This window comes from Stegodyphus dumicola, chromosome 5 (assembly GCF_044657685.1).
Source record: "Stegodyphus dumicola isolate Sdum_Otavi_A_Nest chromosome 5, ASM4465768v1".
Lineage (NCBI taxonomy): Eukaryota > Metazoa > Arthropoda > Arachnida > Araneae > Eresidae > Stegodyphus > Stegodyphus dumicola.
Genome location: NC_140772.1, coordinates 167925478 through 167941162, shown reverse-complemented (window position 1 = coordinate 167941162; position 15685 = coordinate 167925478). Strand labels below are relative to the sequence as shown.

At 34.3% G+C, this 15685-nt stretch overlaps 1 protein-coding gene across 1 annotated transcript in view; it reads right to left on the bottom strand.

Moving 5' to 3' along the window:
- Positions 1–15029, bottom strand: part of LOC118201895 (uncharacterized) — a 156056-nt gene extending 141027 nt beyond the window's left edge. Inside the window, exon 1 of the mRNA XM_035374058.2 lies at positions 14879–15029. The gene's annotated coding sequence lies outside the window, so the exon portion shown is untranslated. The remainder of the gene's footprint in view (positions 1–14878) is intronic.
- Positions 15030–15685: the final 656 nt, after the last annotated feature.

Genomic DNA, 15685 nt, shown 5'->3' with positions numbered 1-15685 from the left:
GAACTTATTGCAACATGATGGAAAATGTTTATTGCAAGCCTCGTGCGCAAGAGATTGAGTAAAATAAATGTACAGTGAGGCCTTAAATAACAGTGCTCTCACCCTAGTCTAAATAACAGTGAAGTCTTTACTAAGTAAAGGCTTACGCGTGCAAATAGCAATAACGTAGGATGAGATAATACCATAAAAACTTGTCTTTCTTTACGATACGATATCACTATTTTCAGCAGCTCCTTTTAAACATACTTTCTTATATTCTGTATCCTGCATTCTTGGGTAATTAATTCTTAATTTGTAATTATTTAGTATATTTTAGTCTTAAATCTGATAATTAAACTGATGTAACCTGAATAAGCATACGACGATTAGATAGTAATTTTTTTTAATTTATGATTTTTGTATTTTTTAAATTTTAATTCTTACATATTTTTTGAAATTTTAATAGTAAACTGAATGAGTTTTAATAGTAAACTCTTCCAGTTTACTATTAAAACTCATTCTGTTAAAAAGTCGTTAGACATTTTCAGATAGTAATTTAAATTTTTTAGTATTTTCTTTTCGTAAATAATTGAATTTCCAATATATAATAAATAATTCACGCCTATTTAGAATGCACTTTTGGCCTTAGTAACGCCCTTTTAGCGTCGTTTTTCCTGATCCTTTCGACTTGGCAAGTGCTGCTATTAAGCGGAACAATAGGTTTTACTATTACCTCATCTTCCATGCGGCCTTGAGGCCAATTCTCAGAGTGTTGCCTTTCTTCAAAACATAATATACAGTTTTTACTTCCATATTAAATCTTTAATTGATATGACTAAAAATTTAGAGACTTCGGGGCAACAGAAGTATTAGTTTAATAGCTTAGATCTTTATTCTTTTTATTTCCTTGTACAGAGTAAAGGGGGTATTCTGATCTCGAAAATTTCGGATATCATATTTCAACGCAAATATCTATTCTGATCGTACCCGAAAAGGATTATTTTTTCCAAAACGGATAATGAAATGGATTCAAAAGTGATTTTTTTCGTAAGACATGTATATATGTATGTATATCTGCATGTATGTCTGCATGCATGTATGTATCCCGCGTAGTACTTTCTTCATGTTTTTCGCATACCTTCGAGGTGTAATTGGAAACATACTTGAAACGTATTCGAGAGTTCCACATTCGAGTCCCGGCGAGGGCACTGCACTTTTACCCCATCTTCTATTTCGAAAAAACTAAGGACTCTACATGTGGCTCCCGAACTAAAAAATTGTAGTGGATGATAATTCGTCACCACCACGATTTGGTGAATGGCTTCCCTATTCCCCAATAGCCAAGGGGAAGTATATAAGGTATTTTCTCCCTGCTTTCTGCATGCCTTCGGGGTGTAGTTAGAAGCATACTCGACGCGTATTCTACAGGTCCGGAGCTAGAATCCCGGAGAAGGCGCTGCACATTTTTCCCGTCTCCTACTTCAAACAAATGTAATGACTCTATAACTCAAAAATGATTAGCCAAAAAACTTTGAAACTTTGCGTATGGAACTGCTATAACACCTAATTGTGCACATCCCTGTTTATTGCACAATCGGCAATACCAAACGTTATATGTACATTATATATACCCACCCCTTATACCGTATTTATTTTCATAATCGTTGGTCGTAGTAACATACTTCCAATTACAGAAATGTTTTAAATTACGAAAATATTCATGTTTTGGCAATGTCAAATTAAAAAAATAATAATAATTTTCCACAAATAACGAAATCTAACTTTTAATGCGGTCTACTGGCTCTTGTATTTGGGAAGTTTTATGCTCGTTATGAAAAAATAAAAAATAATAATAAGTTTGTTTTCCGTACGACAAAAACTGACCGGGATATTCAATTTTAAAAATTTATAATTCTTACGTCATTTTCAACTTGTCTTGAAGGATAGGTTATTCAAGTTTGCATAATTCGAGGAAATAAGTTCAAACGAAGTGCAGCAAAAAATGTTTATAATTTAATAGGCCATCCAAGGAACTCATGTGGTCAAATTTTTTAACAAGTTATAATTGACATAAATTAAAAACTGATGAAATATTATTGTAATTCCTAAAAGATAATTTTACGCGGTTTTTTTTTAATAAATGAATACAAAAAAGGATTCGGTTTAATTTTATTAGAGTGAGAAACCGTCCGCGGAGTCGATTTAGACATATTATTTAGACATGTTATTCGATTTAGACATCTAAATTTTTCAACGTGGAGAGCCTAATAGGTTCTCTATCACTAATCTAGATAGAAAGCTGCGTTTCGTACGAGATGTTAAAACGAATGAAGTCTAATGAAGCAAACACGGATCAGGGTCAAATATTAAGAACCACTATACATTCTCAGAGCGCTCTCTAACAGTTTACGTCTGGGGGAAAAAAAAAAAGAAAAGAAAGGTGAAGCTTTAAATCTCCCGAAGTCTATGAGATCCTTTTTCATGGAAATGTTGCGGAAAAACCAACGGGATGGATAAATACTCTTATCACTTAATCTGCCGACGAGAAAATTTCTTTTTACCTCAGATACTGGAGATGCTTGATCGTCTTTAACCCCCTCGCATTACGTCAGAAAGAGGTAGAATGAATAAAAATGCTTAGCTCGAAATCCTCTGGCATGGACGCAAAACCCCAGGAAGCAATTCGGTGCTTTGGATTTTCTTTTTCGTTTCTCCAATAACATCCTTCACTTGCTCCGTCTCTTAGAAGCAACTTCAGTCGGCGGGCGTCTTTTTGCTGTGAGCCCCAGAGAGAAGTGTTCTGTGGACTGGAAAAAGAATTGACTACTTCGTGGAGATCACAATCCCTTTTTTAGATACTGTGGTAGAAGTCACTTTACTTCAGTTCTCGTTATATTTAAGAAGCGATTAAATTCATGTCGTAGAATCTTCTGACTAGCCGAAGTAATGCCGACCAGTGCTACCTCGGGCAGCTAAAAACTCGGATAAAATCAAAGGCGGAATACATTTTGTATACATATATACGTAAAATGCGGGTATCAAAATTTTCAGTTGTTTATTTGGTGGTTTGTTAAGCGTAAATTTTTTCACGACTCTCTATCACATATAGCACCAGTTCTCATATAATATCACTTTTAAGACTTTGATCTACTCTTCATATATAAAATGTTTAACTCAAATATTAACGAAAAGAAAAACTTCGGTACGGGGAATCAATGAAGCATTGCCAACCATGAGGCATCTTTCATATTAAATATTTTCAAATTAATGTAGCAGAACATTTTTTACATCATAGGAACTCAGCACGTCAAGGCCGACTCTTAGCAATATTTTGACACATCTCAATCTCAGTTTCAGTACTTCTGAACAAGGCAAAGATTCAGTAAAAAAATATTCTCGCTACTATAATTTTCAGTAAAAAATTATTCTCACTACTATAATTTTTTTGCTTACTCTTTACGGGTCATTTAACGATCTTATTATCATAGATGAACCCAACGTAGAACTGCTAAATTTATATATACTCCATAAATAAAAAAAGTGAAAAGTCAAGACTAACCTCAAAATATTGATGATTACTTACATTTGTAGCTGTTTTTTACTTACGTATACATATTTTAGTCTTTTCACATACTATTTACGTAAGATATTTCATTTATTTAATATGATAATTATTTATGTTCCTATAAAAGAAAAACGCTGTAAATAATTATTCCTTTTTGCTGTTTGCTAGTTAATTAAGAAATTATAAATGTTTTTGCTGATGAAGGTTTTAATTCTTCTTTGAGTAATAGGAATCAGTCTTCAAAAAAGCGTGTAGGTGATTTTTTTAAATTTCATCTGTATTCATAGTCGCTGCTAAAAACGATTCTGTCAGTTTCCACTCACAAATGAGACAAGTAAAACATATTTAATTATTGTTAAATTATGAAATTTGTGTTCTATTATGATTTTTCCTTTCATAAAACATTACTGCCAAAATCTATGAATTTTTGTGCTTTTGTGAATGCATCTAAAGTCTTCAACGGATACTATTCTTAATCAATGTCTTTACAGATATTTTGTTCAGCAAAATTAAGAAAATTCTGTAAAAAGTAAATGACAATCTGTAAAACAATCTGATTTTCCTATTTCAGACAACACGACAACCTACAGATAAACTTTATAAAACAGGATATTCGAAATTTATAAGTTTGAAGTCTTTAATTAAGAAGAATTAAGAATACAACATTAGATCGATAAGTACTTCACTTTAAAGCATTCTACCTCTCTTTCTGGTGCTTGACTTTCATCCTCGGATATTTATTTTTTACATTTAAAAACTGAGCTTTATCGGCTGGATTTGTTTCTTTAACTGATGAAATTTATCACAATGAAGATTTCATAAAGCATTTGATTTCTATTTCATTTTACGCGCATGAAATTAAAAAATGAAGGTGAAATTTATTACCACAGCAATCAAACTTTAGATTTACAACTTTCCCAATTTTTCCTTTTACAATACCAAGTATATAGTATACTAGTACGAATCTGGTATCGATTGTAGCAGCAAAATAGAAGTCGATTTCATCCGCTTCTAAAGAAACTCGTGCAAAATGATTTTGAGTAATCTAATGGCCACTGATTATAAAACTTTTGACAAACAGTAAATTTCAAATTGAATTTGCAGATAATTTGAACAGAAGTTCTTCGGCCTCCATGCGTGGGTCTGATCAAAGTCTGATCAAACTCATGTGGCAAATGCGATAAGATATGATAGTTAAGATCCTTTTTCAATACGGCTGAATCGATGTGATAAAAGCAGAAAATCTGTAATGAAACATTTTTCATATGGTTTTTAAATATTCTACATGAATTTAATTAAAATTTTAATATGTATATTTGAATGAAATTTTTCAATTAGCAAATTTAAATATAACAGAAATAAATGTCATATTATTATCCAATATTTTCTGTAGCTTGCAATGCACTACATTAAGTTCAAATATCTTTTATTTCATCTCATTTTTTTAAATTTTTTCTCTTTGTAAGAACAAATACGTTGTCTACTCTTCCCCATAGCAATTTCAGTAATATTTTCGCCTTCGGCATATCTAGAAATTTGTGTGTTCATATGGTCGTTCCATAGAATAGAAAAATAAGACCCGCTTACAATCTCTTTCAGGCACAGGTAAAATGAAAATTTCTGTGTTTCAAACCAATTACTCAAGTAAAGATTCAGTTCCCACACTGCTGCCCTAGCATTATCGCCAGATTCTCTGTTGCCGGGTTCTAGAATTCATCTTAAAATTTCTATCTAATATTCACGCGATAACCTGTTTCCTTCTTTCTACCTTGAAAAATAAATATTCAGCAGATATTTAACTAAATTTTCATACTTCTTAAATTTTATGAAAAACTTTTAAATTCTAGAAACTTTATAATTTTGTTGACATCTTCTTCTAGTTCTGAAAGAATTGTCCTTAAAATTTTCTTTTTTATGAGCTTGAACATGATAGTTAATTTCCTTCTGATTTCGTACGATTATTTTTGCAATATAAATGTAAATGAAATCTTTTGCCTGCATATATTCATCACACGAAAGGAAACTGGGCTAACTGTCCTTCAGAGTAAGACCAACCCAGCTCAGATTACCTGCATATTTATTCCAGTAATAAATCCACTTATAATCTAACAGTTGTAGTAAACTCAAAATAAATGCAAAAATATCCTATTTATTCTCCTTTTCTAAAGAACAAGATATAGATTTACTTTCCTGTTTTATTGATTTTTTCCAACTTCTTGACATGAACATGTTTGATAAAGTATTAATACCAGAACGTTTATTATTTCATAATTTCTTTCACGTATACAAACATATTTATTTCTTAAATATAAACTATTTGATATAGGATATAAATTTCAACAACATTTACTAAAAGATTAATTTCCCAGTTTACGTATTTCTTGCTTTCTTATCTTTTTCTACTTCTTCCTTAAAGCACATTCCCCTTTAGCATTGCCTAGCTATGGCTTACAATATAAATGTAAATAAAATCTTTTGCTTGCATATATTCATCATACGGAAGGAAACCTAGGCTGACAGAACTACAAGATTAAGATTGACTGACCTTCAGGTCAGATTGCCTGCAAGTTTATTTCAATTATAATATTAAATTTCCCTCTAATACTAAAAGAAATCAATAATAATTGATTTCTTCTGAACACGAGCCCCTAATCGTCTGAAAGTTAGCACTGCCGAAAGATTTTCATGGCTCCCCTCCTCAACGTAACTTGAAAATGTGGCAGATTCCATTAGATAATCACTCAAGAAGGCATCCTTCTTCTTGAGGTGATAACTCTCGAGTTCTTTGACATATTCTATTTCGTAAACATTGACAATAAAATAAGACTAGACACTACAATTCTAATTTCGCATATTATACAGTGTCATACAAGCTTATAGATATACAGTCTTAATAATTTGTATTTACATTCATAGATACAAAGAACGAAATGTGAAAGTTGTCTCGATGAAACTTGAAAGGTCTGTAGAGTTTCCCTTATTTTGCATAACAAATTTATTTTAAGTTTGATCCCTATCCCGAAATCCTCAACTTCCCCTCACATTTTCTCGCTAGGATGCTGGGATGTAAATTTAAAGTTAAGTGAAGTAAGTATTTAAATGGGTGGGCGACAACGACGTTGCAGTTGAGCTAGCCCCCATCGATATCACAAATTCCACCGCCTCCTGGTAATATAATGGAAGGCTTTGGTTACCTCTTTGAAAGAATGCGGGCCTCCATCAAACCCTCAGTGACATTCGACGGAAGAACGCCCGTCACTAGCTTCCTAGAAAATTTAGATATCCATTTTTTGCTTTATCCCGTTCCCGAAGATTACAGTAGCAACGACCGCCTTACGAGGACAGGCTGGTTTAAAGGCATCGGGAAATTTCGTCTGGGAAAGATACGCAGCCCCACATATACGTCCGAAAACTTTAAAGCTGCTCTGGTAAAAGCGTTCCCCGTGGTCAAAGACAGAGCTACGCTTGAGGCCGAATTGTACGGCAGTTGAAAGTTGAAGAGCTGCCGGGCTTTATTTTACGCAAGGTCAAAGTTGCTAATTTGTTATATGGTAAAAAGCCCGATGAATAGTTAAATCAAATTATTTTGCCTCGACTACTGCCGCAAGATCAGGATTATATTGAATTGAGAAACTCCAGCACTCTACAACAATTGTTTGAGCTAACGGCGAAATTCGAGAGTAGGAGGGTAGCAGAAAGTAGACGTACGAGAAGTTTTGACCAGAGACCAAACGGATAGTTTTCTAGGCCGTATGTAAAACAGGCAAAGAAATTCAATACCAGGAATAAGTTTTAAGATGAGAAGAAAGGCGATCGCTAAAATAGGCAGCAAGATTCTAAAAAGAGATTCTACCCGCTAGAAAAGGGGGCACTTATCAAGGAGTTAAACTAGAACGGGTGGCTGCTGAAAAGAAGGGTACAGTCACTCCACTCGGATAAAAATCCCTCAAACTTTCAGTTGAGCACTGTAATAATAAAAAATTTGTCTGTACCTGTTATACACGTTCGACTAAATAAGGTGGCAACAAAGGCCTTGGTGAATATAGGGGCGCAAGCAAATTTCCTGTCGGAAAATGTTTTCAAAGCAATTTTAAAATTAGAGGTTATTTAAAATCCAAAATGCTAAAATTATTGCAGCGCAGAGTAAACATTGTTCATGCATAGGTAAAGCGATTTTTTGCAGTTCGAAATCTACAAACTTCTTTAATTTTGGGGATCGATTCCTTAAAAACAGAGGGAGCCCAAGTTAATTTTCAGGAAGTGTGTGTGTGATTATGGCAAAGCCTCGAGGGCTATCTGCCTAAGAGGAGGGATGCCTTCGTGGAGGACTTTCTAAGGGAAACTGGCTCGTATACACGTTACACATGGGGAAAACCACGAAAAAGCCCATGCAGCCAGCCCGTTCGCGGGTTTCGAACCTCAGACCGAACTACCAGTGTTTAGCGATTTTACCGCTCGGCCGCTGGTGGGCTAATTTTCAGGAAGAGACGCTGCAATTGCATATGAAGCCGCTGGAAGTGGAAGCTGTGAAACCGCCCGACGTGAACCTGGAACATATGAAAACCAAAGACAGAACAAAATTACAAGAGCTGGCAAGACATTTTTCTGATTTATTTTCGGAAACACCTGTTCTCACCCAGATTGCACATCATGAAATCAATTTAAAAAGTGAGGAGCTCATGAGAGCCAAGCCGTATAGATACGATCCCGTTAGAGAAAAGATTATAGAACAGCATATTCAGCACATGCTCGAAAATAAAATTTTTAAACTTATAAGAAGCCTTTATGCTAGCCCTGTAATGCTCTGCAGAAAGAAAAAAGATCTCCCTCCCTCAAATTTTAATTTGTTAGCTAGGTACTGCAGAAAATTAAACAGTTTAACTAAGTACCCCGTTTACCCTCTGCCTTTCATTGAAGAAGTTTTATGAAACATTAGGTCAGCCAAGTAAGCCACGAAAAAAAAAGGGGGGGTCCGCCCTATATCTCCGGTTTTACTGGGTCGATTAACGAAATTAAACTTACGTTTTTCACGTCTTGAAAGCGCGATTTAGGATATGTATTAGATTTATGTATACCATTGTTCTAATATAGGTATTTTGACACAAAATCGGACTTTTTCTGAAATAACATACCATTTTTTTTCCATATTTCGATTCTACGACTCGAACTATGCCAAACTACCAAGTTTTGTAAAATCCGCGCGAGTAGTTTTTAAAAATTTAGCTCTCAAAATTTTAGCTCCTCAATGTTAATTCAATTTGGTATATATTTATTAATCTCTCCTTTTTATTAAACATATTTGATTCTTCCTTTCATATTTCGAAATCTAGGTTCATTCCAAATAAAATTCACCCATTTTTTATGATTTATTTTTAAAATTTGTATTTTTAAATAATTTTTTTAATTTTTCAAAAACAAATTGAATTATAATCTATAAAGTTTTTACCATCATCTTAAAGTACACGTATTTCGAAGTACACATTGTAAGGATTATGTTAATTTTATTAACAGTTAAATTTTAAGATCCTTTCCTGTCAAATTCTTAACTTCAACTTACTACTTCTCGCCAGAACGTAGTTTTGGAATTTTTCTGAATACTTAATGACGAGGAGAGGTATTTAAACCGCGAAGTTACTTGCAGAGTTAGAGAGAATCAGAGTTTCTGATTTGCGTGCGGCTACCTTTTCGCTACTCTCTCTCCCAAAGCTGTTATTACGCTCGGCCGTACTCAGGCCCTTCATAAGCTTCGTAGTCAAATAGAGTTAAGGGGCCAACTCGATTAGAATCTTGATAGCTTTGGCTATATTTCTTTAGTTAATCTTAATTTTAGTTTAATTGTTAGTCTCTTAAGCTCAAGCCCAAATGCCGGCTTTTATTGTACACTCCAAGACATAGTTATGTTAAATCTTATTGGAATAATAAAGGGTTAGTTACCCTTCCAACTTGTTGTTTCTTGTCACATGAACTTAAGCGATTATTCGCTAACTAGTTCTTAAGATTCGTCTCTTTCTACAGTAACTGAGAATTACACTAGTGAAAATCTTACAACCTGCAAAAAATTACAATTTTTTGTTCAAAATTTCCGAAGATATGCGTGAATTTATATATTGGGGCGTTTTGAAATTTGGCATATTTGTTGAAAGCGATAAAACATCAGATGTGATTTAGACATTTTGCTAAAATTATTTGAAAGTAGGAACGATGTGATTTTTTTCCGCTCATGCACAATGTAAAAAGGTAGGAACGAGTTGCCTTTTTTCCCTCTCCTGTATAATGGAAGGGAAAGGAAAATTGATAGTAAGTGAATTATTCTTGACCAAACTGAAAAAAATTTCTCCAAGATAAATTTCCCAATTTCTCCTTAAATTTCGCACCAAATTTTACAAAATTTAATATCTGGGCACAATTTGAGTCGTAGAATCGAAATTTGGAATAAAATTGGTATGTTATTTCAGAAAAAATCCGTTTTTGTGTCAAAATACCTATGTTAGAACAATGCTATATATATAATATATAATATATATCCTAGGTCGCGCTTTCGAGACATTAAAAACGCAGTTTGAATTTTGTCAATCGGCCAAGTAGAACGGGAGTTGTTCAATTTTTTTTTCCGCAGTGTACATGACCACGATAGATCTCCCCTCATGGTATTTTCAGATAGCGATGAAACCTGAGGATGTGCCAAAAAAGGCATTCATAACGAAATCAGGCACTTATGCTTTTCGGCTTAAGTGGAGCCCCGGCGACTTTCCAACCAACTATGAACATTATATTAAGACTTGCCCTCTGAAAATTCACTATGAAATAGCTGACAAACTATTATTTTATACTAAAACAACAAATGAGAATATCGAAATAAGGCCAGTCATTCCAGCGGGGTTGCAAATCAGTGTTTTAGGGGAATTACATGATGCACCTACTGTCGATAATTTAGGCATTCGGAAAACGATGCAAAGTGTGCTCGAGGCGTTTCCTTTCCAGCAGCTTCAAAGAGAAGTAACGGATTATGTCACGTCCTCCTTACATGCCAGTTAGTTAACGATGTAATTTACATCCCGGCCGGGTATCTAAATAGTATAAGAGCTACTTATCCAAATGAAATAATTGGGATAGATTTATTAGGTCCGTTTCCAAAAAGTGAAGGTAGTAGAAATAGATATTTATTCGTTATAATCGATCACTTCTTAAAGTGAGTAGAAATAGTCTCCCTTAAAAGAGCCTCGGTGAAAATTGTAGCCGATTCGTTTCTAAATGAATACATTCTAAAATATGGTGTACCGCTTAGGGTAATATCAGATAATAACTCCAATTCGTTAGCCAAATTTTCGAGGAGCTATGTGCAGGGTTTGGCATCCGCCACCTTAAGATGGTCCCTTACAGACAGTAGTCAAATATTGCCGAGCACGTAAATAGGAACATTGTTAAGATCATATGGATCTACGTAAAAACATATTACCGACGCTAGGATGACTGTGTAAATGAATTGGCGTATGCTCTCAGAACAGCCAAGAACGGTACCACGGGAAAGACTCCTTGCAAATTAGTTTTGGGGAGGAAATTAATTACCCAATTAGACAAACTGTTCTTTGTCCAGAAAAGGGAGGCGGAATTTAAACTAAATGATATTCAGAAGTTAATTAATGATGCAATTAAAAGTTCGGATGCAGCCAGAGGAAAACAACAACTCGATTATAACAAGAAAAGAAGATACTTTTACTTTAAAATAGGAGACCTTGGAAAGGAAACATGCGTTGTCTTGCCCCCCAGTAGATAAAGAATTCAAATTTCACTCCAGAATTGTAACCAGATTGGCCTTACGTGATTGAGCGTATTTATGGGTCAGTTTTATATTTAAAAGGAAGTAAAGTAGGCAATATCACTGCCGATATGGCAGTTAAGAAATGCTATAATCGTAACGAGATGCCTAATTTTAAAGATATTTTACAGAAAGCTTCAAACATAGGTGAAGGGTCCTCAACATCACAAATGGTTCTACCAGGAACGAAAAGGAAGGAATCTAGAGTCTTGGAACCAGAAGGAAAGAAACGTCGACCGACTTAATGAGACCAAACGTATGAACAAACGAAAAATGGAAACAGCGCAAGAGAGGATTAAGTTTCTGAAAAAAGAAGGGGAAACTAAACCCTGCAGAAGACCTATCAGTAGGCAAGTGGGCAGGAAAAGGCAACTAACATTAGAGGTCACGAATCTAGCTACTAAGAAAGGAAGGCAAGAATAGGTTAGCAACTCAAATTCCACAAACGAAAAGCCGATTGGAAGAAAAGCCGTTGAGGAGAAAGAAATTCTTGAGGAACAGAGGAGACCCCACGAATGACCAGCCAAAACGTCTTCGGCCAGTCCAAGGAGGTTCTTCGGGTACAGTCGGCAAGCGTCCAAATCACGCAGAAATGGAGCAACGTCACAAGAAGGTAGTTTGGGACAGAGGACTGAAATGTAAACAGCCGGAGACAGGGAGCAATGGGAAGGGCCAGTCCCGGCAGCGGATTTGAGTCAGACAGTTGAACCAAGTTCTGTTTTGGGAATACTTCGTAAGGAAAAGGATGATGGTATTTGCCAATGAGTTATAATTATTCTATTTAAAATTATTTTAAAGCTAGAACGAAGATGGTTGAAAATATTTACTTCAGCTTTGCCTCGAGAAGAGGACAATGCTTATATAATTAAGCAAGAAGCTTTTCTATTCTTTTGTATTTAGCAAGGAGCTTACAATTTTGTATTTAGCAAGAAGCTTACAATTTTATATTTAGCAAGTAATTTAAAACTTTTCTCGTATTTAGCAAGTAGCTTCAAATGTTTAGACGAAGCAAGAAACTTAAGCAAATAATCATGGCGGATTTAGACGAAACATTAACTTTATTTGTAGAGACCGTTGCAGGAAAATGTTTGTATGGTATCAAGAAAACGAACTTCGTTACTGAAAAAATTTTTAGAATTTTTGTTGCATGTAATTAATTTGAGGTTATTTTCAGCTGAGTAAAGTAAGAAATTATTTATGTAAAAATGTTTGAATTCTTAAATACCTAAAGTATTCTGCATGCTTGAAATATGTGCTTCGAATAAAAGAGTAGTTTAAGTTACTTGTGGATTGTACTAAAAGGAAGTAAAAATTAATTTAGAATGAATGTAAAGTAAAATGTTAGGCTCTGTATTCAACGCTAAGTTAATTTTTTTTAGAGTTTGCACCTCAGGCTGAGATTTGATTGTAGGATGTCCGTCTAGGTCTAGTTGGTCTAATTCTAACAAAAAGATGTGGGGCAGTCGATAAGAGTTGTACTCATTTAGCACAAAGTACGCTTGCATTTGCAGTACACAAAACTGGAGAGCAAGGGGGAGTCTTAATGTGGGTAGAAAGATTGAAACGACTAAATGAACCCCCATGTAGGAAAGTTTGAATTTTTTAAAAATATTGAAAGTGTGGCATTGTAATCTATGAAGCACAGTACTGAACTATTTTCTTTCCACATACCTGGAAGGAGACAAGACAAGAATTTCTAAAGAAGATATTGTAATTATGTGCCATATTTAGCATCTGTAAAACCTTAAATTTAGTCTAGGTCTAGTTTAAGACTGTAAAGGTGGACTCACATTTTGATTTAGAATTGAAATATCTTATCCAGGCTTTTAAAGCCTTGCTATGTGATAGTTAAATTCTGGCGAGGGAAGAAGTAGTGTTTCTCTTATTTTGCATAACAAATTTATTTTAAGTTTGATACTTTTCCTGAACTTTTCAACTTCCCCTCGTATTTTTTCACCAAGATGTAAATTTACAGTTAAGTGAAGTGAGTATTTAAACGGGTAAATCTCTGAGTTTATTCAGAACGTGTTTCAGCTAGCCAAGCGCAGTTTCGTTGCTATCTCGCTGTTACACTAGTAAGCATGTTTGCCATTCGGATTATCGTCACGCCTGTTAGGTTTTTGTGAGTCAATCAACTAATCCAGCACTATTTTATTTTAGATTTGACTTGAATTGTATTCTACGTTTCAGTTTCACCACAAGTTGACGGTGCCATTGTAAAGCACGTGCATTGTAAAGCCTTTCTGTTAATTATTTGACATAAATAAAGGGTAATTTTCACCCTTCTTCTGTGTTGGTAATTTATTCCCGCCTGTGCAAAAATTCGCCAGGTTCATTGTAGGATCTAATTTAGTTTATGTGGAATCACAGAGACAGATCTTACAAGTTATATGCTTGTATATATGAATTTTTTGCCCTAACACTCCATGTGCAAGCATGTCCATGTCCATGCAAGCTGACGTAGATGATAATTGTGTATCACATAACCTTTTGAGAAAATGGCCACATCTATATCTTTTTCATTTTATTTCTCTTTCTTTTTTTTTGGGGGGGGAAGACCAAACTCATTTAATAATTAAAATTTATATGGCCTGAATTTTAGCAGTTTTATCAAATTTTATACCAATTGCACGCAATGAATTTCAGACTCGCCTTATCATGAATTTCCTTCGGCATTGCTAAAGGGCCCACTCAAATTATTTTTTGGGTGCCAAGTCAAGTTTTTGGGTTCACTTTTCTTTTTGCACTATATTTTAAAATTTCTTGTGGAGGCCATTAGTTAGATTTCCCATTCAGAAATGCTTTTCTGAAGCTATCAAAGCTTGTCTTGAACTAGCGTAACCATTTTTTTGAATTATAAAGCACAAAATGTCTTCTTTATTGTAGACATGGCTATTTTATCTACCGAATTACGTGACATCCTGTGATAGCCTACGTTAGTAAAAATCTGTCTATATATCCATCTATCTATTCAAATATCGCCTCAAATATCACTCGAAACGCGAAGAGTCCGGGTCTTTAAAATAATGCTATTATTGACTTTTCAAGGGGAACAAATCAACCTCCAATCAATTAATAATAATTGTTAAATGCGAAGGTGTTTCGCCTTTTTCTCAAATAAGAATTATGGTGCCAAACATGTATTAGGTAAGTTAAGCCAAGTAGGTAGATTTTAAGTGAGATGAATTTACGTTAATGTACTATATAGAATTTATTATGAAAATGGCAGTTCCGTTAAGTTAAATTTTTTTTAATATTGTGAGATATTATTGTTAGAGTGAGTAGTAGTATTACTATTTTACTTATTTGAGTAAATTGTCCCCCGACACCCTCGCTTTCAATCGTGCCAATGCAAAGTAATCTTTATAAATATAATTAATAGAATGCAATCTTTGCAAAAAATGATTAAATATGAAAGTTGAAAAATATTTACAGAAGACAAGAAGGTACAATTAAATGTACAAAAGAAAATGTACATAATATACATAAATGTCCAGAAAATAAATTAATTAACTTACATGCTTGTGAGTGTTAAAAGCGAGACATGTCCGTTACTGTCTTCGCACCCAGAATGGAATTTGGAATTCAAACCAGGATGGGGAGAGGAAAGACGAATGAGTTAGTGGCAGTCGGGAACTTTTAGAATGCGCGAAGGAAGTGGTTGTGGAACTTTCTTTCGAGTGCAAGTTGCATCTGCCACAACCACTTCTTTCCCGCATTCTGAAAATAGATTCTCAAAGTCCCCGACTGCCACTAACTCATTCGTCTCTCCTCTGTACATCCTGGTTCGAATTCCAAATTCCATTCTGGGTTCGAAGACAGTAACGGGCATGTCTCACTTTTAGCATTCACAAGGGCGTAAGTTAATTAATTTATTTTCTGGACATTTATGTACATTAAGTACATTTTCTTTTGTACATTTAATTGTACCTTCTTGTCTTCTGTAAATATTTTTTCAACTTTTATAAGTAATAAATTTTTTGTGCAAAGATTGCATTCTGTTTATTATGTTTATAAAGATTACTTTGCATTAACATGATTGAAAGCAAGGGTGTCGGGGACGCACTTTACTCAAATAAGGAAAATAATAATAATAATACTCACTCTAACAATAATATCTCACAATATTAAAAAATTAAACTTAACGGAACTGCCATTTTCATAATAAATTCTATATAGTACATTAACGTAACTTCATCTCACTTAAACTCTACCTACTTGGATGAACTTACCTAATACAAGTTTGGCATTATAATTCGTATTTTAGTAAAAGTCGAAGCACCTTCCCATTTATTAATTATTGCTAACTGATCGGGGGGGTTGCT